Here is a 15,737-nt window from a genome sequence, read left to right as displayed (position 1 = left end):
CTTCCCTGACAAACTCAATTGTGTGGTCACAAGTATCCTTGTAAGCATGCTCTTGAGGCTAAATTTCCAAGTTTAAAATTTCAAGTAAAGACTGCACCCTCAAATAAAATGCAGCAGGTCAAATGTGCAGGTGTGCTATTGATGATGGTTTGCTGGAAAAATTGTCTGGATTTTTTCAAGGACTGGGCCTGCCAAAAAACACACTTAGAGACACTGTATAGGGAAAAAATGCACTGAAGACTTTAGGAGAGTTTGTTTTGGGTACCCCACTGTTGCTTGCATTAAGATTTTCCAAAAGAGCAGCTGCAGCCAGAAAGGTTGAGAAGCAGTGGACAAGGGAGGAATGTGTTCCTGGAGCTGTGGTGTCAGGTCATGGACCAACCCATTTTACTGCAGATGAACTAGGTAACCATGGCAATGCACACACGGATGCCAGGAATATCTCTTGCTTTGCATGGTCTAAAGAAGGAATGCAAATCTCAGAGGATGTAAACAAAGCTGAAGGGGAAGATGCAAGAGATGCCAGGATGAGAGTTCTCTGAGTAGGTGAGGTAGAGGAGTTTTCACATGGGATGGTTTTATGATAATTAACAGGCATTTTGGAGTATGGTGGGGTTCCTAGTGAATAACTAGATAAGTTCTGCCTTTGGTGTACTGTTTTTTGCCTCATGGCATCCAGGAAAAATACCTGGGACATGAAGGACCTTTTTAGGTAGATCAGATAAAGTTGTTCCCACCAACCTCTCACTTTGGTAATAGTGGTATGGCAAGGGCCCAGTCACAGGGCATCAAGTGGAGGCAGAGAGGCCTGCAGAGGAAAGGGAGTGACACAGAAGGTGTTGGGTGAGATACATTCCTGTTTCACTGTGGTGTGAAAATTTCCTCAACTGCCACCACCTCCTTCAACTCTTCCTAGGCATTTGTCTGGGCAACTAACAAGGAAAGCTATTGACTGGCTCCAGGGATGATGGCAATGCAAGTTTTCTCACACTTATGTGTTCACGAGATCCTAAGGTGTAGATCAAAAAAGGAGAGCCAAGGAGATAGTCAAAATACGTGGTTGATGAAACATACACAATATGTTCCACCTTCTGTCTGCTGCTGGAGGCATATCAGTGCATTAACTGAGGCTTTCCCTGTCTTCCCTGGTAGACCACTGCCAATCCCCAAGCTGGGCTGTGCCAATCAGCTGGGAAATGGATGCTAAATGTCCATATATATTGGGGTTTTATTTTGTTCATCTGCAGCACTTTTGGGGGTAACCTTCCCATCATGCTGTATTTCTGTTATTATAAAACTTAGAAAAAAAGTTGCAGAAGAAAAATACTTTGCACTTTTTCTGACATCAGTCTATTGTCCTAAGGTTCTTTGACATATCTTTATCATGGAAGCCCAGGCTCCAACTCAGCCATTATGCGTGGCATGAGCAGATTTATTTAGGGAGAAGCAAAGAGAGACAGCCCTGTCTTCTAGAGCTTATCTGGCCTTGGAGCTTTCTGAGCTGACACATTTGCTATCTTCTCACTCCTTGAAGATGCACCCTTCTCCCTGCTGTTTTTATTTTTAACTACACACTGCAGCTCATTAAAAGTGTAGTAAATAGGTGCTTCCCTCCCCTGCATGGGGCTGCTGCAGTTCAGGATCCTGTTTTGCTCCTTACTCAGGACATTCCTTCAGTCTTAAATGGACACCTCATCACATTTTCAGCACGACCTCAGGAATCATATATCAGGAGGGGTATTCATTGCGCAGAAATGCATCTTCATATGCACCAGATCTGACATATTAATGATACAGATGATAGATCTGGCATTTGGAGCACTCTTTCCAAACTTCCCACCTCCTCCACATACACCTTCTGTTAATTTAAAGAATTCCTACTACCACTTGGAGGACACTGTCAGGAAGACAAAAGCATGTTTTGAAAAATAAATTTTTAATTGAGTTGGTTTAGGAATTTTTTATCAAGACGTTTTTGTTGGTAAACCGAATTAGTCAAAACAGAAATCACTAATCATAAAGCATCATTTTGAAGGATTCTAGAAAAAGACATATTGCACTTCCAAAAATTTTTAGAAGTCTTTTAAAATGAAAACTGAATTATATTTTTTGAAAGTAATATTGGAAAAATAATTCAAGATTCTAACATGAAAACAGGGTTCTTGATTTTGAGTATATTGCTATGAATTTTTGAATATGTATGACTCAGGTTGATCTTTTAAGTCCTACCTCAGGATGGTGAAACTCCTCAGTGTTTAGTCTGTTATTTGTTAGTTTTCCCCAGCCTTGTTTTACCTTTTTTTGTTTAATTTTTAGAAGAAGTGCATACCAAAAATCTCAGAAATGTGTATGCATATGAAAATACCATGACAGCAATTACTAGGAAATATTAGTGTCATTGTAGCACCTAATCCTGCTTTTCCTGAGACATACTTGAGTGGTGCGGTTCATGTTCCAAAATCTTGCAGTCTCAGAAAAGGCAGTTGTCACATATCTGTATAAATACACAGCGGTTCTGAGGAATAAAATAACAGTAATGTTTATTCTGGGAGCTGGTGGTCTCAGCACACTGAAATCAAGCTGCTATCAAAAAGAATAGCATTGTGTTGAATGTTCATATTTTAAAGGCTTGGCTTTGAAACCTGAGTCAATGGAGTAATATATGTACAAGTTTAAGAATTAGGGTGATATATAGAAGAAGTGAGGACAGATCACTGAATTGAACACTGCTGTGGTTCTGGTATTTTGAAATATGTGGTATCATTAGCCATTACTAGAAGTTAATAAAAGCAGTCCTGAAATAGATGAACAAAACAGAAAGACAACACCAAAGAAATGAAATGTTGTGGAAAAGATGTTAGTGGCACCTACAAGTAAGGCATGTTACTCAAAACTAGGCAAGACAAAAAGTGGCTTTGTGTCTAACAACAGGTTCTGATACCTTAAAAGTTTCTGAAAGTTTCCTTCATCAAAGTGGTATTAAAAAGTAGCTTTGAAATCTTATTGCAAATGGTTTCAGCATAGCAGGTCATAATAACCAGGGAGGTTCTATTTAATAGAGCACAAGAAGAGAAGCTGTAAAGGGAATCTGATCTGTCAGTCATACAGGGCTAGAGAGTTGTCTTGAAATTTTAGAAAGGACCATAAGCCAGGGGAATACCATTTCTTGGCCAATTCTTGTATTTTTTATTTTGGGTACTCTATAGTTGCTACAGTTTTTATTCAGCTAGCAATGTCCAACATGTGGATGTAATTGAGAATAAATGCCACAGGAAGGGAAATTATGGGCAGAAAGGCATGCAAAGCTCCAAGTCTAAAATAAGGAAGAAAAGAACATCTAGCTGCGTATGCTGTCAAAATTAGAATGAGGCAGACTGGTGCTGGTGTATGGAAGAGAAGAAAGAGGAGAAATGCAGTGAATTACATCACTTGTTAGTCAGACAAGCACCCCCAGTGTGCACGGTGGCATTAGCATCTCCCTCCTTGCACGTATTAGTTCAGATGAACAACTTGCAGGAGCAGTAGGCTGACGTTACAAAGATGCTTGCAGTGTAGCACCCTTCAAGGAACAAGGGTGTCTGTTGATTTTTTAGTTGGATAATGGTGCTGTTTTTATCTCAAAACAATGTTATTGTCAGCAAAAGAAAAGCAGGCATCAGGAAAGAAAACAAGAAGAAAAGACTGAACTTAAGTTTTGTTTGTTACCTGTTCTCTCCTTTCCCCAAAGCAGCTTATGGAATTAAAGCCAACAGATTTGGAAAAATAAAAATCTACTCAAACACAAAAGGAAAATAGTATCTGTTTGGTTAAGTGTCTGATAGCTTTAGTCTCAAAAGGAATCAAGCAAGCATGGAAGGGATTATAGAGGCCACTGGAACTGAGGAGAAACATCCATTCTCAATGCAATACCAAGCCCAGCTGAAATGAGTTCAATTCCTCTCTGTTCATTGGGGTAAGGGAAGCTCACACACTTCCCTCCCAAATTCTCCCAGTTACTTTTTCACCTCTGCCTGTGTGTGCCTGGGGTTGAACTCTGGATGAGGAAAGCTCTGCTGTCACCAGCATAACTAGCCAAGCTCAAGAGTCCCATGGGAAGAGCACTGCACTGACAGAGCTGTGAACCACAGAGTTGTCCAGATGGACCACAAGCCATGCATATAAACCCTCTGAGAAAGCAGAATTAAGAGAAGGGTTGAAGAAGTTCATTGCTGTGAATTTAGAGTACAACAAAAAGAAAGCTGGGATGATGTGTTACAGTTTGTTTGGATTTCCTTTTAGCATCCTGAAAGGACAGGAGCAGCTTTGAGCCCTCCTTTTGTTATTTGGGAGACTTTTTTGGTTAAGTAGTAAAACGTGATTCAAGGAAAGAGCCCTAAGAGAAGAACTTCCTTTTTCAGTGTGTTTTGTACGTTGCACTTGGATGGTGGCTTGATCTCTGTTGAGTGATCTGGAAAGCAACCAAATATTTTATTAGTGCAAACAAAAGCCAATGAAATGGGTTAAAGTCCTTTGCAAAGCCCTCTTAACTTCTGAAATTACTGGTTAAACTTCTTTTTCAAATGCAGGAGTTTGTAATTTTCTGTCTTTGGTTGTGTATCCATTTAGCAAATCACTAAAGATTAAAGAGGAAAGCCATTTTCAATTAATCAGGCTTAAAGACACCTTTGGGTTGCTTTTTCTTTTTTTCTCTCCAGAGGTTGAATTTTGTTTCAATTTTATTTCTTAAGAATTCACATTATTATGTCCCTTATGCAGCATATTGCAGTGTTTTAACCTAACATCAGTTTTTCCTTCTGTCTTACAATGCCATGTTCTTCAGCTTCTTTACTCTTAACTAAAAATAATCTGAATGGTTGCCAATTTCTTGTTTATCTATATTTTCTGGCTTAGTAGAAGTTTTAAGCAATATGGTAGAATGCATGGTCTGTGTTGTGTGGAACATTGATCTGTTAATGTTCTGGTTTTTTGTCTTATTTCTGCCCTATTGCTTCTGTAGTTTATAGTACATATTGTTATTTTACATGGAGCTTCAGGGTTGAGAACTGGCTGTGAAAATCTCTTATCTTTAGAACCGTATTGGTTAATGTCAACAAATTATCATAATAATAGTAATCAGGATCTAAGTGTGTAGTTTGCTTTCATTTTAAGGCTTTATTCCTCAGAAACAAAAGGCATAAGTGACTGGTTTCTTTCCTTTTCTGCCTGCTGTGATTCTCCAGTACTCAAAATGGAGATGTCTCAGTTGAGTGCTACATTGGTGTAGACTTTTAATTCAGCTGAGCTAGTGTAGAATGTAGTTACTTTGAAAAGAGTGATCCTTTTCCCCAATCCCAGGTGTGGGAGATATGCTTTTATATATGATCAATCATATATACATATGGCCTAACCAACTGCTTCTTTAAGGGCAGCCTTCTGGAAGTGACAGTGAGGTAGAGGATATGTCCCTGGGGAGGGAGACATACACATACTTTCTTCCTTTCATAATTCTGTCCCTGAAAAACCTTTAAAGAAAACTCTGAATGAAACATATTTTAAAAAAAAAAAAAGGGTAAGAAATTTCTCAATAAATTCTCAGTTTGGACACAAAAACCTCAGCCTAAACTAGAAAATCTCCTGTGTTATTCTCACTGGAATTGGTCTTACAGCTGTAGCCCACTGGTAAACATAAAGCTCATAGTTGTGCAGTTCCTCTGATGTTACATCAGTTTACATGAGCTGAGGATCTGGAGTCTCAATCTCTCCTGACTGACTGCTCACATGGGGTTAGTAATGATCTGCCATCACATGTGCCTACATGAGACAAAAGTAAATTCTGAGGACAGGTTTGTCACATCTGTTGTGCCAAAACTTAGGACAGATGAAGCACAATGAAGCAGAGCCTCTGTTTACAAGGCACTCTTTCAACCTACTTTGCATACATCTGCACAGAGAAAGTGTGCTGAAGATCAGACTGAAGGATAAAATGAAAATGTTGAGCTAGATACTTCTTTTAATCCAACTTTGTCAAAACAGTAGAACTTCAGAGCAGTTTTTGAAATGTGAAGTGCAATCAGAAACACTCTTCTGGTGCCTTTTGCAGTTGTGCCTGGTAGAGTAACCAGCCACTTTTTTTGTCTCTTGCTGTTAAAATGTTTGCAAGAAGTTTCATCTCCTGTCTCTGTTAAAGCTGTGAGGTAGATGGAACGAATATTTGCTAAGGCAACTGTCATTATGAATCTGTGTTCTCTGGAAAAGAAGATTAATTTTAATAGTTTGATGCCAGAATCTGTTAAAAAAATGACTAAAACAACCATAATGAGGTTTGTGGAAGGTTTGCCTAGATCACATTGTCTATGTAAAATAAAGTCAACAAAACATCCTCACAGGGACACTGTTACGGGTGGGATAACGTATCATGCAATTAGGACAAAACTCTGAAATGATTTGTTTACACCCAATGCTTGTGGAAGAGAGAAAATAGATTTAAGAAGATGCAAAACTAAGATTCGAAACCAAGTTTTTTTTTAAGGCTAGCTTTTGGGATAACAGCTGGATACATTCTTGAATGTTAGAGGTTCTCATAAAAATACCTTTCATTTTTATGTGTGTATATATATATATTTATATATATATATAAAATATTGTCCTGGAACAACTCTACTTCCTACCCATCCAGAGAAATTTCAGTACTCAAGGTGGCATAACCATGATCTGGAGCTGCTGCAGTGAGTTATTGATAATAATACAATGAAGTACTGTTATTTAAAAGAAAATAAGTACAGAAACTGTATGTTTGTAATACTTGATGCATTTTTTTCCAAACAAGAATATGTACATTATCTGCTCTACATACTATTTATATTGTAAACTTATTTAAAAACACACACTGAAATGCAAACTAGGCCACAAATTATCAAACAGTTAATTTTTTTTAGTAACTGTTTTCTTCTTCAGTAACTTCTTCTTCAGTTTTCTTAATTTTGCAGTCTTAGAATGAATGAGAAAACTTTTTTCTTTAGTAAGTGTAATTTAAAATGCTGTAAAATTTAAAGTTTATTGTGTTTTAGACACCTTTAAGAAACAAACACAAAATGGCACTTTGAACTCTAATATTCTAAATTTAAATGCATCTGAAAACTAGGAAGTCCTAAAATTTAATGTGGAAGAAGAGGAGGAAAGACAGCATTATACTATTGTATTAAGAGTTCTTTAAACATCTTATTGAAACGTGGATAAAGAAGTACAGACTGTCATCTGTTTTCTTTGAAAATACTCCTTGAAAGAGGCAACCAAAGAACGTAAGAAAGTGCTTCAAAAGAATGCTCTGAAACTGACTGGAAAGAAGGAATACAGAGTAGGCTTAGTGGCTCATCATAGTTGTATCAAAAGGTTGACAGTGGGATCTGTGTTTATTTGTATTTAGTGATCTCTTTTAAAAAAAATGTTGCAGTGAGCAACAAAGGTACAAAACTTGCAGAGAAACACTTCATTACCTAAGGTACAAGAAAACAGAAATTTCAGAGGTACTACCTAAAGCAGGAGACTAAGTGAAGTGATGGACAGCGGGAAGATAACTTCAGCTGATCGTTTTTCTTGCTAGCTCCTAAATGAAATTATTAGTCTGGGATGCAGATAGGAATGCCTGAACACTGCTGAGGGCAACTCCAAGAAGACTTGGCCTAATACTGGACTTCAGAAGCTCTCAAGGTTTCTCTGTTTGTCACACACATTTGTTACTACTCTTCAGTCACGCCTGGTGTGTGATTAAACTGTAGATAACACATTGCCTGGCACAATGTCTTCCATGCCTTAGCACTGCCATCCTTTGGATTTCAGCTTGAATTCCTGTGTTGTTTGAGATGGGCTAGAATGAGAGGGAAAGGAGTAAGTGGCTGACAGGGTCCCTATGAGAGGTGTCTCAATGTACTTCCAGTGCATACACAGTTGGAGAATCTAGGCCAAGCCATTGGTGAAAGCTGGTACAACAGGAACAAAGACGATATTAAGTCATTTGTTTGAAAATCCTGTATCTAAAGGAAATACAGTAAATATTTTGGAGAAGAAACAAATTAAAGACATGATAAAATACTGACTGGTGTAGTTGGAAATTTCTATTCTGGAACTGAACGAATAAAACAAGGAGACGTCTAGAGAAAGCAAAGGGTGTCAAATTCAAAAGAGAAAGATTTAGTTATAGCTTTAGTTGTAGCTTCCATTTAGTCCTGAGAACTCTTTGCTAAAACATATTTGAGTCCAAGAGGGGGAGGTAATGGCCATTTAAAAAAAAACTCAGGTGTTTATTAGGATAATGGGAATATACTGTATTTATAGGCCTGGTATAGTTTTACAAAGAATGTAAATTCTCTTTCCTCAGAAGTAAGGAACTTTTTTGTGACATATCTGAAAATTGTGATTCTGTTATTTTTATGTTTTTCTACATCGTTAGCCAGTATTATTTATGGAATTATTCTCTTAAATATTATTCATAGAATTAGCCTTTTACTGTGCACATGTTCAGAGATCCTAATCATTGCCCTGTTAAGGCATCAGGGTAGACACTGGAAAAGCAGTGAGAAGGTGGAGCTCTGGTCTGGCTCCTGCCGAGGTCCTTATGTGAAGCACCCCTCCTTTACAAAACTTGCTAAAAGAAATGTATAAAACAATAATTTTGGGGGAAAAAAAAGCTTCAAAGTTCAGATGCTTTAGGTAAAGAACACTGATTGTCATTCCTCCTCTTTTGGTTTGGTATAGTCAGCTCAAAACCTCATCCAGTGTAAACAGAATTATTGTGTTGTATTCTCCCCTCATCTGCTGTTTTCTGGATGGATTTCAAATTCAGTGGGCACTTTTGAGAAATACAGGAATGAGTTGGAAGCAATAGTAAATGCAAAGCTTATTTTACCAGACATGACACTTTATTGACAGAGCTAATTTAAAAACAATTTTCAGCAAACAGAAAGAATATCCTGCCAGGGCTTCTCTCAGAGCTGTTGTGTGAAGATGTATTTGTGGCAGTGCAGGGTAACACCCTTTCACCAAGGAATTCAAAGATAGTGGGATTTTTCTTCCATTAGTATGAGCAGGAAAACTCAATATGGTCATAATGGGTATTTCAGATAACTTACTATGTGGTTTGTGATTTTCTGTTTCAACTTCTGAGTAGAAAGAATGACAGATTATTCTTTGTTCTTTAGAGAATCATCTATTTTTACCTTCTGTGCATGGGTAAGCAATTAGATAGGAAACCTGTTTTAAATATTTAAAAGTTTATACAAAATACAAGTTACATCTTTCCTATTATTGAAAGCTGGTGAGGCATTTTGTTTTCTTGTTTCTTTTCACATTGACAGTCCTTTTTGTTCCATTAGCTTTATTAGGTCTTGTATAGTCAGTCAAGTTTGGGAGGGGTTTTTTACAAAAGATCTTTCTGAGCACAGAGAGTGGAGCAGTGGAAAAAACCTTTTTAAATAGATAAGAGGGAGAAAAAACTGAAATTTAAGCAATTCTTATTCCATGTCCTTGTAGGAAATGGGAGGTTTTCCATTTAAAAAATTGTAAAAAGTAAACAAGTTAGAGATCTTACCATTAATATGTCCAATATTAATATGTATTATGTAATAACTCTGTAAGAGAATGGGTTTTGTCACATTGTCATATAGTACCAGATAGTAATGATAGGAAGTGGAGGGCTTGCCCAAACCATGGGCCAGGAGCCAGGACCTCTTCTGAAAGAAATACTCTGAAAATAGGAGTTTCTGAACTTGGTTTATTTTCTGTTCTTAAGAATCAAAGGAAATGTTTATTTCAAGGATTTTCTTTCTCTTTCTGGAATGCTAGATTCCACAACCCTTTAGATGCTCTAAAGAAAAAGTACAAAGTAACAAGTGTATTATGTTTAATCAGTTTCAAAAGCAATGGGTGAAGTTATTCAGTTATGAGTACCTTTAAGAGACATAAGATTGGTGGGTTTAGGTACCTGTTATGTTTATTGACCTAATGGGAAAGTGCTGATGCTTTGCATTCAGCTTTCTTTTTGCATTTCCAAATACAGATGTAACTAGCTAACATTAAAGACTGAGCACTAAGTCTTCTGATAAAGTTGTAGAAGCCAAAACAATTAGTATTGCCCACTGATCCTTGTTTTTCAGCTTCCTGTGAAGCTTTGAGGAAGAAAATGGACTTGTTACAGTATGTTATTTTACTCTGAAGGCCTTTTTTTTTTTCTAGTGTTAAGTTTTACCATGGCACAGTGGTCATCTTCAAGAAATCATTGTTCCTCTCTTATATCTTGTAATAGTTAGGGCTTCCCTGCTACTGTTTTGTTGGAGTAGTCCAGTTTTAAATGTCATTTTGTAGTTTAATAAGGTATATTAATAGAGTAGTGATTGGTGCATGACATGTTAAGGAGTAGTCTGTTCTCTATTAAATGTTTTAGGCATGTCAGTAGCACACAATTTTAAAAAAGCGGTAATAAACTCTAGAGACTTTGACTAAAAAGTGTAATATGAAGACATTTTCACCACACTATCGTGTATTTTAAATCACAAACCTTATAGGCTACTGTAGTACAGATAGGACAAATACTCACATATGTTCAGGTTAAAAAGAGTGGGAATAATAATAAATAACATTTATTTCAGGATACACCTGTATAAAAGTCAGTGAGTCTGTAGTCGACCTGATATTAACATCTCTATACTTTTTGTTTTGTAATTTTGTCTGATGTTTAGTACTTAGCCAGTGTTTGTATTAGCTGTACTATGATCTTCTAACAACTCAGTCAAATTCAGTGATCAGATTTTCAAACATTTCAGTCTTTTTTGTGTTGGGACTTTTTAAATATACTTAAATATTATTCTGTCTTTCTCCTGTAACTGCTACATATACTTTTTGGACAGGCCTCATACTCTTTGAAGACTAAAAAGAAAAATTCCGTATTCTGAGGCAAATTTATATTCTCTTGCATAGAAGTGAGTTGGGCAGCACTATGTCAGAGTTAGGGAAGGCCCTTGGGGAGGCTGTTGAAACTTTTGGAAAACTGTTCTACTCCAGCATCCCTGGCAATCCTCAGCAGTTCAGGAGGATTTCTGTTGGTTGCAGGATGATATGAACTGTTTGTTACATGATCTTTGTGTGCTTTTACAGACCTTGTTTATAGGTCAGTAAATTCCTTGGTATGTGTCCAGTTCTCACAGATACTCTTGTAATTCTGCTCTAATTGTATTGTGACTTCATTTATGAGTAAAATGTTTTTGTAGAAGGTGAAATTAGGTAGGGAAGTGGTTTATATTATTTAAGTTTCTTTTAATTTAGATTTTTCAGAAATGGCTGTAAAATCTTAGAAGTGCTCTGCCCAGTGTTTGTTGAACTTCAGATCAGTCTTGTTTACATCTTTAGATACTGTGAAATGACTGTTTTGAACAAATCAACAAATTATGTGCAGTACTGCTTTGTAATATCTGTGCTACTGATAGCCTTGGCTGCACTGGTCACAGTATTGTAGTTTGGGATCCTGCTGAGCACTCTGAAGGTTAATATAAAGACAAATGTTTTGAATTTTAGGAGAGAAAACTTCAGCTTGCTCAGAGCTTGACTGGGAGGGATTCTGTGGGAAGCTTCCATAGAGGATAAAGGAGACGGCAAGTGCTGGGAGATTTTCAGGCACATTCTCCTGGAAGCACAAAAACCATTCATGTCCTTTAAAGGTGAGGGAAGTAGGGAGAGACCTCCTTGGTTTAACTTCCAGCTTTTAAGTTGCTCAAAGGCAGGAGAAGTGCACCATAGATGGAAAAGCAGACGGACACCCAGTGAGAATTACAAGAACATTGCCAGGATGCAGAGATGCAGTTTGACAAGCAAAAGCTCAGCTCAAATTGAAATTGGCCAGAGACGTGAAAAACTACAAGAAAGGGTTCTTTAGGTAAGAAAAAAACAAGCAGAAACAGAAGGAAAATAGTGGCCCACTGTTAAACAGGAGAAGTGAACAGGCACCAACAATACTGGAAAGGCAGAGGGGTTCTCAACACTTTCTTCACCACCATCTTTATCCATGCTGCTGGGTCCGTTGCCTTGGGAATGAAAATCCAGGTGGATGCAAACACAGACCCATCATCAGTGAAGGAAGAGTTGGTGTGGGACCTGTCACAGAAATTAGACCCATACACACTGATGGGCCCTGTCACTGTCCACCAGAGGTCTTAGGAGGCTGCTGACATCACCACAAGGCCACTCTCCATAATTTTAGAGAAGTCAAGAAGTTGTGGAGATTAGGGATGTCTCAGAAAACTGGAAGAAGACTGATGTCACCCTCATCAAAAAGATAAGCTTAGAGGAGAATCCAGAAAATTATAGGCCTGTCAGTCTAACTTCAGTCCCTGGGAAAGCAATGAAATTAGTCCTGCTGGGAGCCATCACAGCTCAGATGAAGATGTCATTTGGAAGAGCCAGCACAGATTCACCAAGGGCAATTCTTGCTTGATAAGCCTGACCACCTTCTATGACAGAGTAACCTGCTCAGTGGATGTGGGGGGTGAGTGGTGTCATTGTCTACCTGGATCTCTCTAGGGTTTCCAAGATGGTTTCCTACAGCCTCCTCCCAAAGAAAGTAATGTGTGACAGTCTGGCCTGGTATCCTGTGTAAGGAAAATATAATCCAGGAGTATGTCATAGGCTGGGATCTACCCAGCTGAGGGGCAGCTCTGTGGAAAGTGACTTGAGTTCAGTTCTGGTGGACAAACAGCTCAATCTGAGTGAGCAATGTGCTGCTGCTGCAACAAAGAAAGCCAGCAGGATGCTGCATCAACAGCAGAGATGGAGAGGTCATTGTCCCTCTCTAATCATTGCTTGTCAGGCTGCACCTGGAATATTGTGCTCAGTTTTGGTCCCCACAGTGCAAAAAGGTGTGCACAGGCTGGGGAGGGTCCAGAGAAGAGCAACAAAGGTGATCCAAAGTCTGGGCAGCCTGACATGTGAGGAAAGGCTGAGGGAGAAATGGATTTGTTCAGCCTTGAAAAAAGAAGGCTCAGACCTTGTCACCATGTCTCAATATTTATAGGGTGGGTACAAAGAAGATGGACATTCCCTTTTAACAAGGAGTTACATGGAAAAGACGAGGGGTAATGGGTGGATACAAGTTGCTCCTGGGTCACAAGAGGAAAATTTTTTACAATACGAACAATCAGCCACTGGAATAATCTCCCAAGGCAGGTGGTGTATTCCCCAGAATTGGACACTTTCAAGAGTCAGCTGGACAGGGTGCTAGGTCTTCTTGTCCAGACTATGCTTTTGCAAGAAAGTTGGACCAGAAGATCCTTGAGGTCCCTTCCAACCTCTGGTGTTCTGTGAGTCTGTGGTACTGTTTCAGTGATGAAATTTCTAATACTTAGGTATTTAGTTGATTTGTTTAAAATTAATTTATGTATTTAAAAATGTGGTGTAGAAAGCTGAAGATTTATGAAGAAAAATATGCAGTTGAAATTTTGTTGACAGGATATCTACATTCATGGAAAAATATCTAAAGTTTGGGTAAAGCCCATTAGCGAAACAGATGAAAATGAGATTGTACTCTAGTTTTCCCTTCATGGAGGATGTAATGTCCTCCTTCTCTTCTGAATTTTTATAACCACAGTAAATTGTAATATCCCTAGTTAGCACAGGATTCCCAACTATTCTCATCAGGGATCAAATAAAAGACTGTTGTGGTTTGAAAGCAAAATGAGTGAGAGGCTCCAAGTCAGAGATACAATTTAATAAGAAGAAAGGTAAAAATAAAATATATGCAATAACACAAAGGACCACTGACAGAGTCAGAATACAACCTGAGCAGGATGGTGGAAGCAGTCCAGGTGAGGTGCTCTTCCTGAAGCAGTGATCCTGTAGAAAGGTCTGGTAGCTCTGCTCCTCTGGGAATCCAGTGGATAAGTGCCCTTGCACTGTCCCACATACCAGCTTATATCCAGGTGAGAATGCTTGGCTCATCCCCCTGAGCAGAGCATCTCACAATGGGATGAGGAGTGTGAAGTGGGTCCTTGATGGCCCATTAACAGAGATAACCCCTGGAAGAGTTACCTGTGACTCATGGGCAGGGCGTTAATGGGCCATTAGCAGAAGACAGCCCAAAGGCAGGGGCTTGGGAAACAGTAGAGCACTGCCCCACTTGTTTAACAGTTCATGAAGATGGTGATAGAATAAATACTTTGTGTACATCCTACACTGCAACCCAGGACAAAGACTAAAGCCAAGAAGTGACTACCTTGATTTCAGGATTTCTCAGTTACAGTAGATGAAGGGGGAAATGCTTTTTGTTGTTGTCTTTTTCAGTTACAGTACTGGAAAGGACAGCAGCATCATTCCACTTCCCTGAAGGAATTATTTTCTCATTCATTACTTTTTTATATATGTTACATTCTGTAACCATTAATTTCTCCAGCTATATGTTTTTTCACACTCACAAACAGTTAATCTCTGAAAACACAGGAAATCTCTGACTCGGCAAGTGGGTTTTTCTACTAACTTAAGGGCAGGAGGCCCAGGCCCCAAAGTCTTCATCTGCTCTTTATCTTAGAATCTCATGAGATGCACTTTCAGAATTTGTTTTGGGTTTGTTTTGTTTTTTGGGGTTTCTTTTAGGAAAAAGTTAAGAAGTGCAGACAGGTTTGAACAGCCCTTACTGGCTGGTTTTCACTAGCGTTGAGATGCCAGTTGGCTGCATTTCCATGGAAGTAGTTGTGGGAGAGCCAGGCCATGGAGAGAGTTTGAAGCTTGGTGGCTCCTTCATATGGAGCTGTAGGAGCTCAGTCATCAACTCAGCTGTTGTCTCTTTCCCAAAAGGGGACAGAGAACACAAAATCAGACCAGCTGGCAATGCTTGGAAACAGTTTTCATTATGAAAAACTGTAGAACGAAAAAAGTATGAAAAATTGAATTTTCAGTTTTCCTTTCCAACCTCCAGTGATATTTAAGTACCTGTTAAGTCTCTTCAGCATTCTAGATGTAGCAGAGGGGGAAAGTAAGGATGCAGATTAATCTTCCCAAGGCACTTGAGTTGGACAAAATCATCCAAATAATGATGGCCCAAACTCTTAAAAATAAGAATTACACACATGTAAATAAAAAAATATAAAACCTAGCTTTTATTCTCTTACCCATGTTCAGGCACAATAAAGTAAAGTAAGAGTAAGTAGTTGGTAAGATATGGAATGTTTACACTAAAACTAGTTTAGATTTGCCTACTCAATTTATCCTTATAAATATAGGAAGAGAAAGAGGATGATAAAATTTCTTCATAACACTACTACAGTTTTGTAAATTTTATTATTCTTTATCGTGAGAACTTTTGGTACGAGTTACCTTGTGATGCAGTAAGTTTGAGAAAAGATACAACTTTTCTTTTTTTTCTTATCATCTTTAACTCCATCCTAACAGTCTGAGTTGGTCCCAGAGGATCCATTCTTGGAGTCTTCTTCCCTTTCCTAAAGAGATGGGACCAGGTGAAATCTAAATCCTCAAGTCCTCTCGTTCCCCTGCCTTGCCAATGGCAGAAATGAAAGGCATAGGGAAGAGCAGTGGGAAGGACTTCCTTTCACAGAGAGTAAAAGCTGATGATCTCAGTTAGGGGTGCAGGGGAGGTGTTGAAAACAAACTGGAAAGGCTGACAGGTAAAGAAAGGGACCTTAGTAGTTTAATGTGATTTCAATGGCTGCCGAGTTTGAACAACCTTGGTAAAATACATAACTTAAAAATTCCTTGACTTGGTATTA

The 15,737-nt window shown here is 38.4% G+C and overlaps 1 protein-coding gene across 1 annotated transcript in view; it reads left to right on the top strand.

Annotated features, from left to right (window-relative positions):
* CDYL (chromodomain Y like) overlaps positions 1-15,737 on the top strand; it is a 106,414-nt gene that overhangs the window by 48,421 nt on the left and 42,256 nt on the right. The gene's annotated exons all lie outside the window — the stretch shown is intronic.

This window comes from Zosterops lateralis, assembly GCF_965231275.1.
Source record: "Zosterops lateralis genome assembly, chromosome: 1".
In the NCBI taxonomy this organism is placed as follows: domain Eukaryota; kingdom Metazoa; phylum Chordata; class Aves; order Passeriformes; family Zosteropidae; genus Zosterops; species Zosterops lateralis.
Note: the sequence above shows the minus strand (reverse complement) of the source record. Positions and strands in the feature narration are given on the sequence as shown.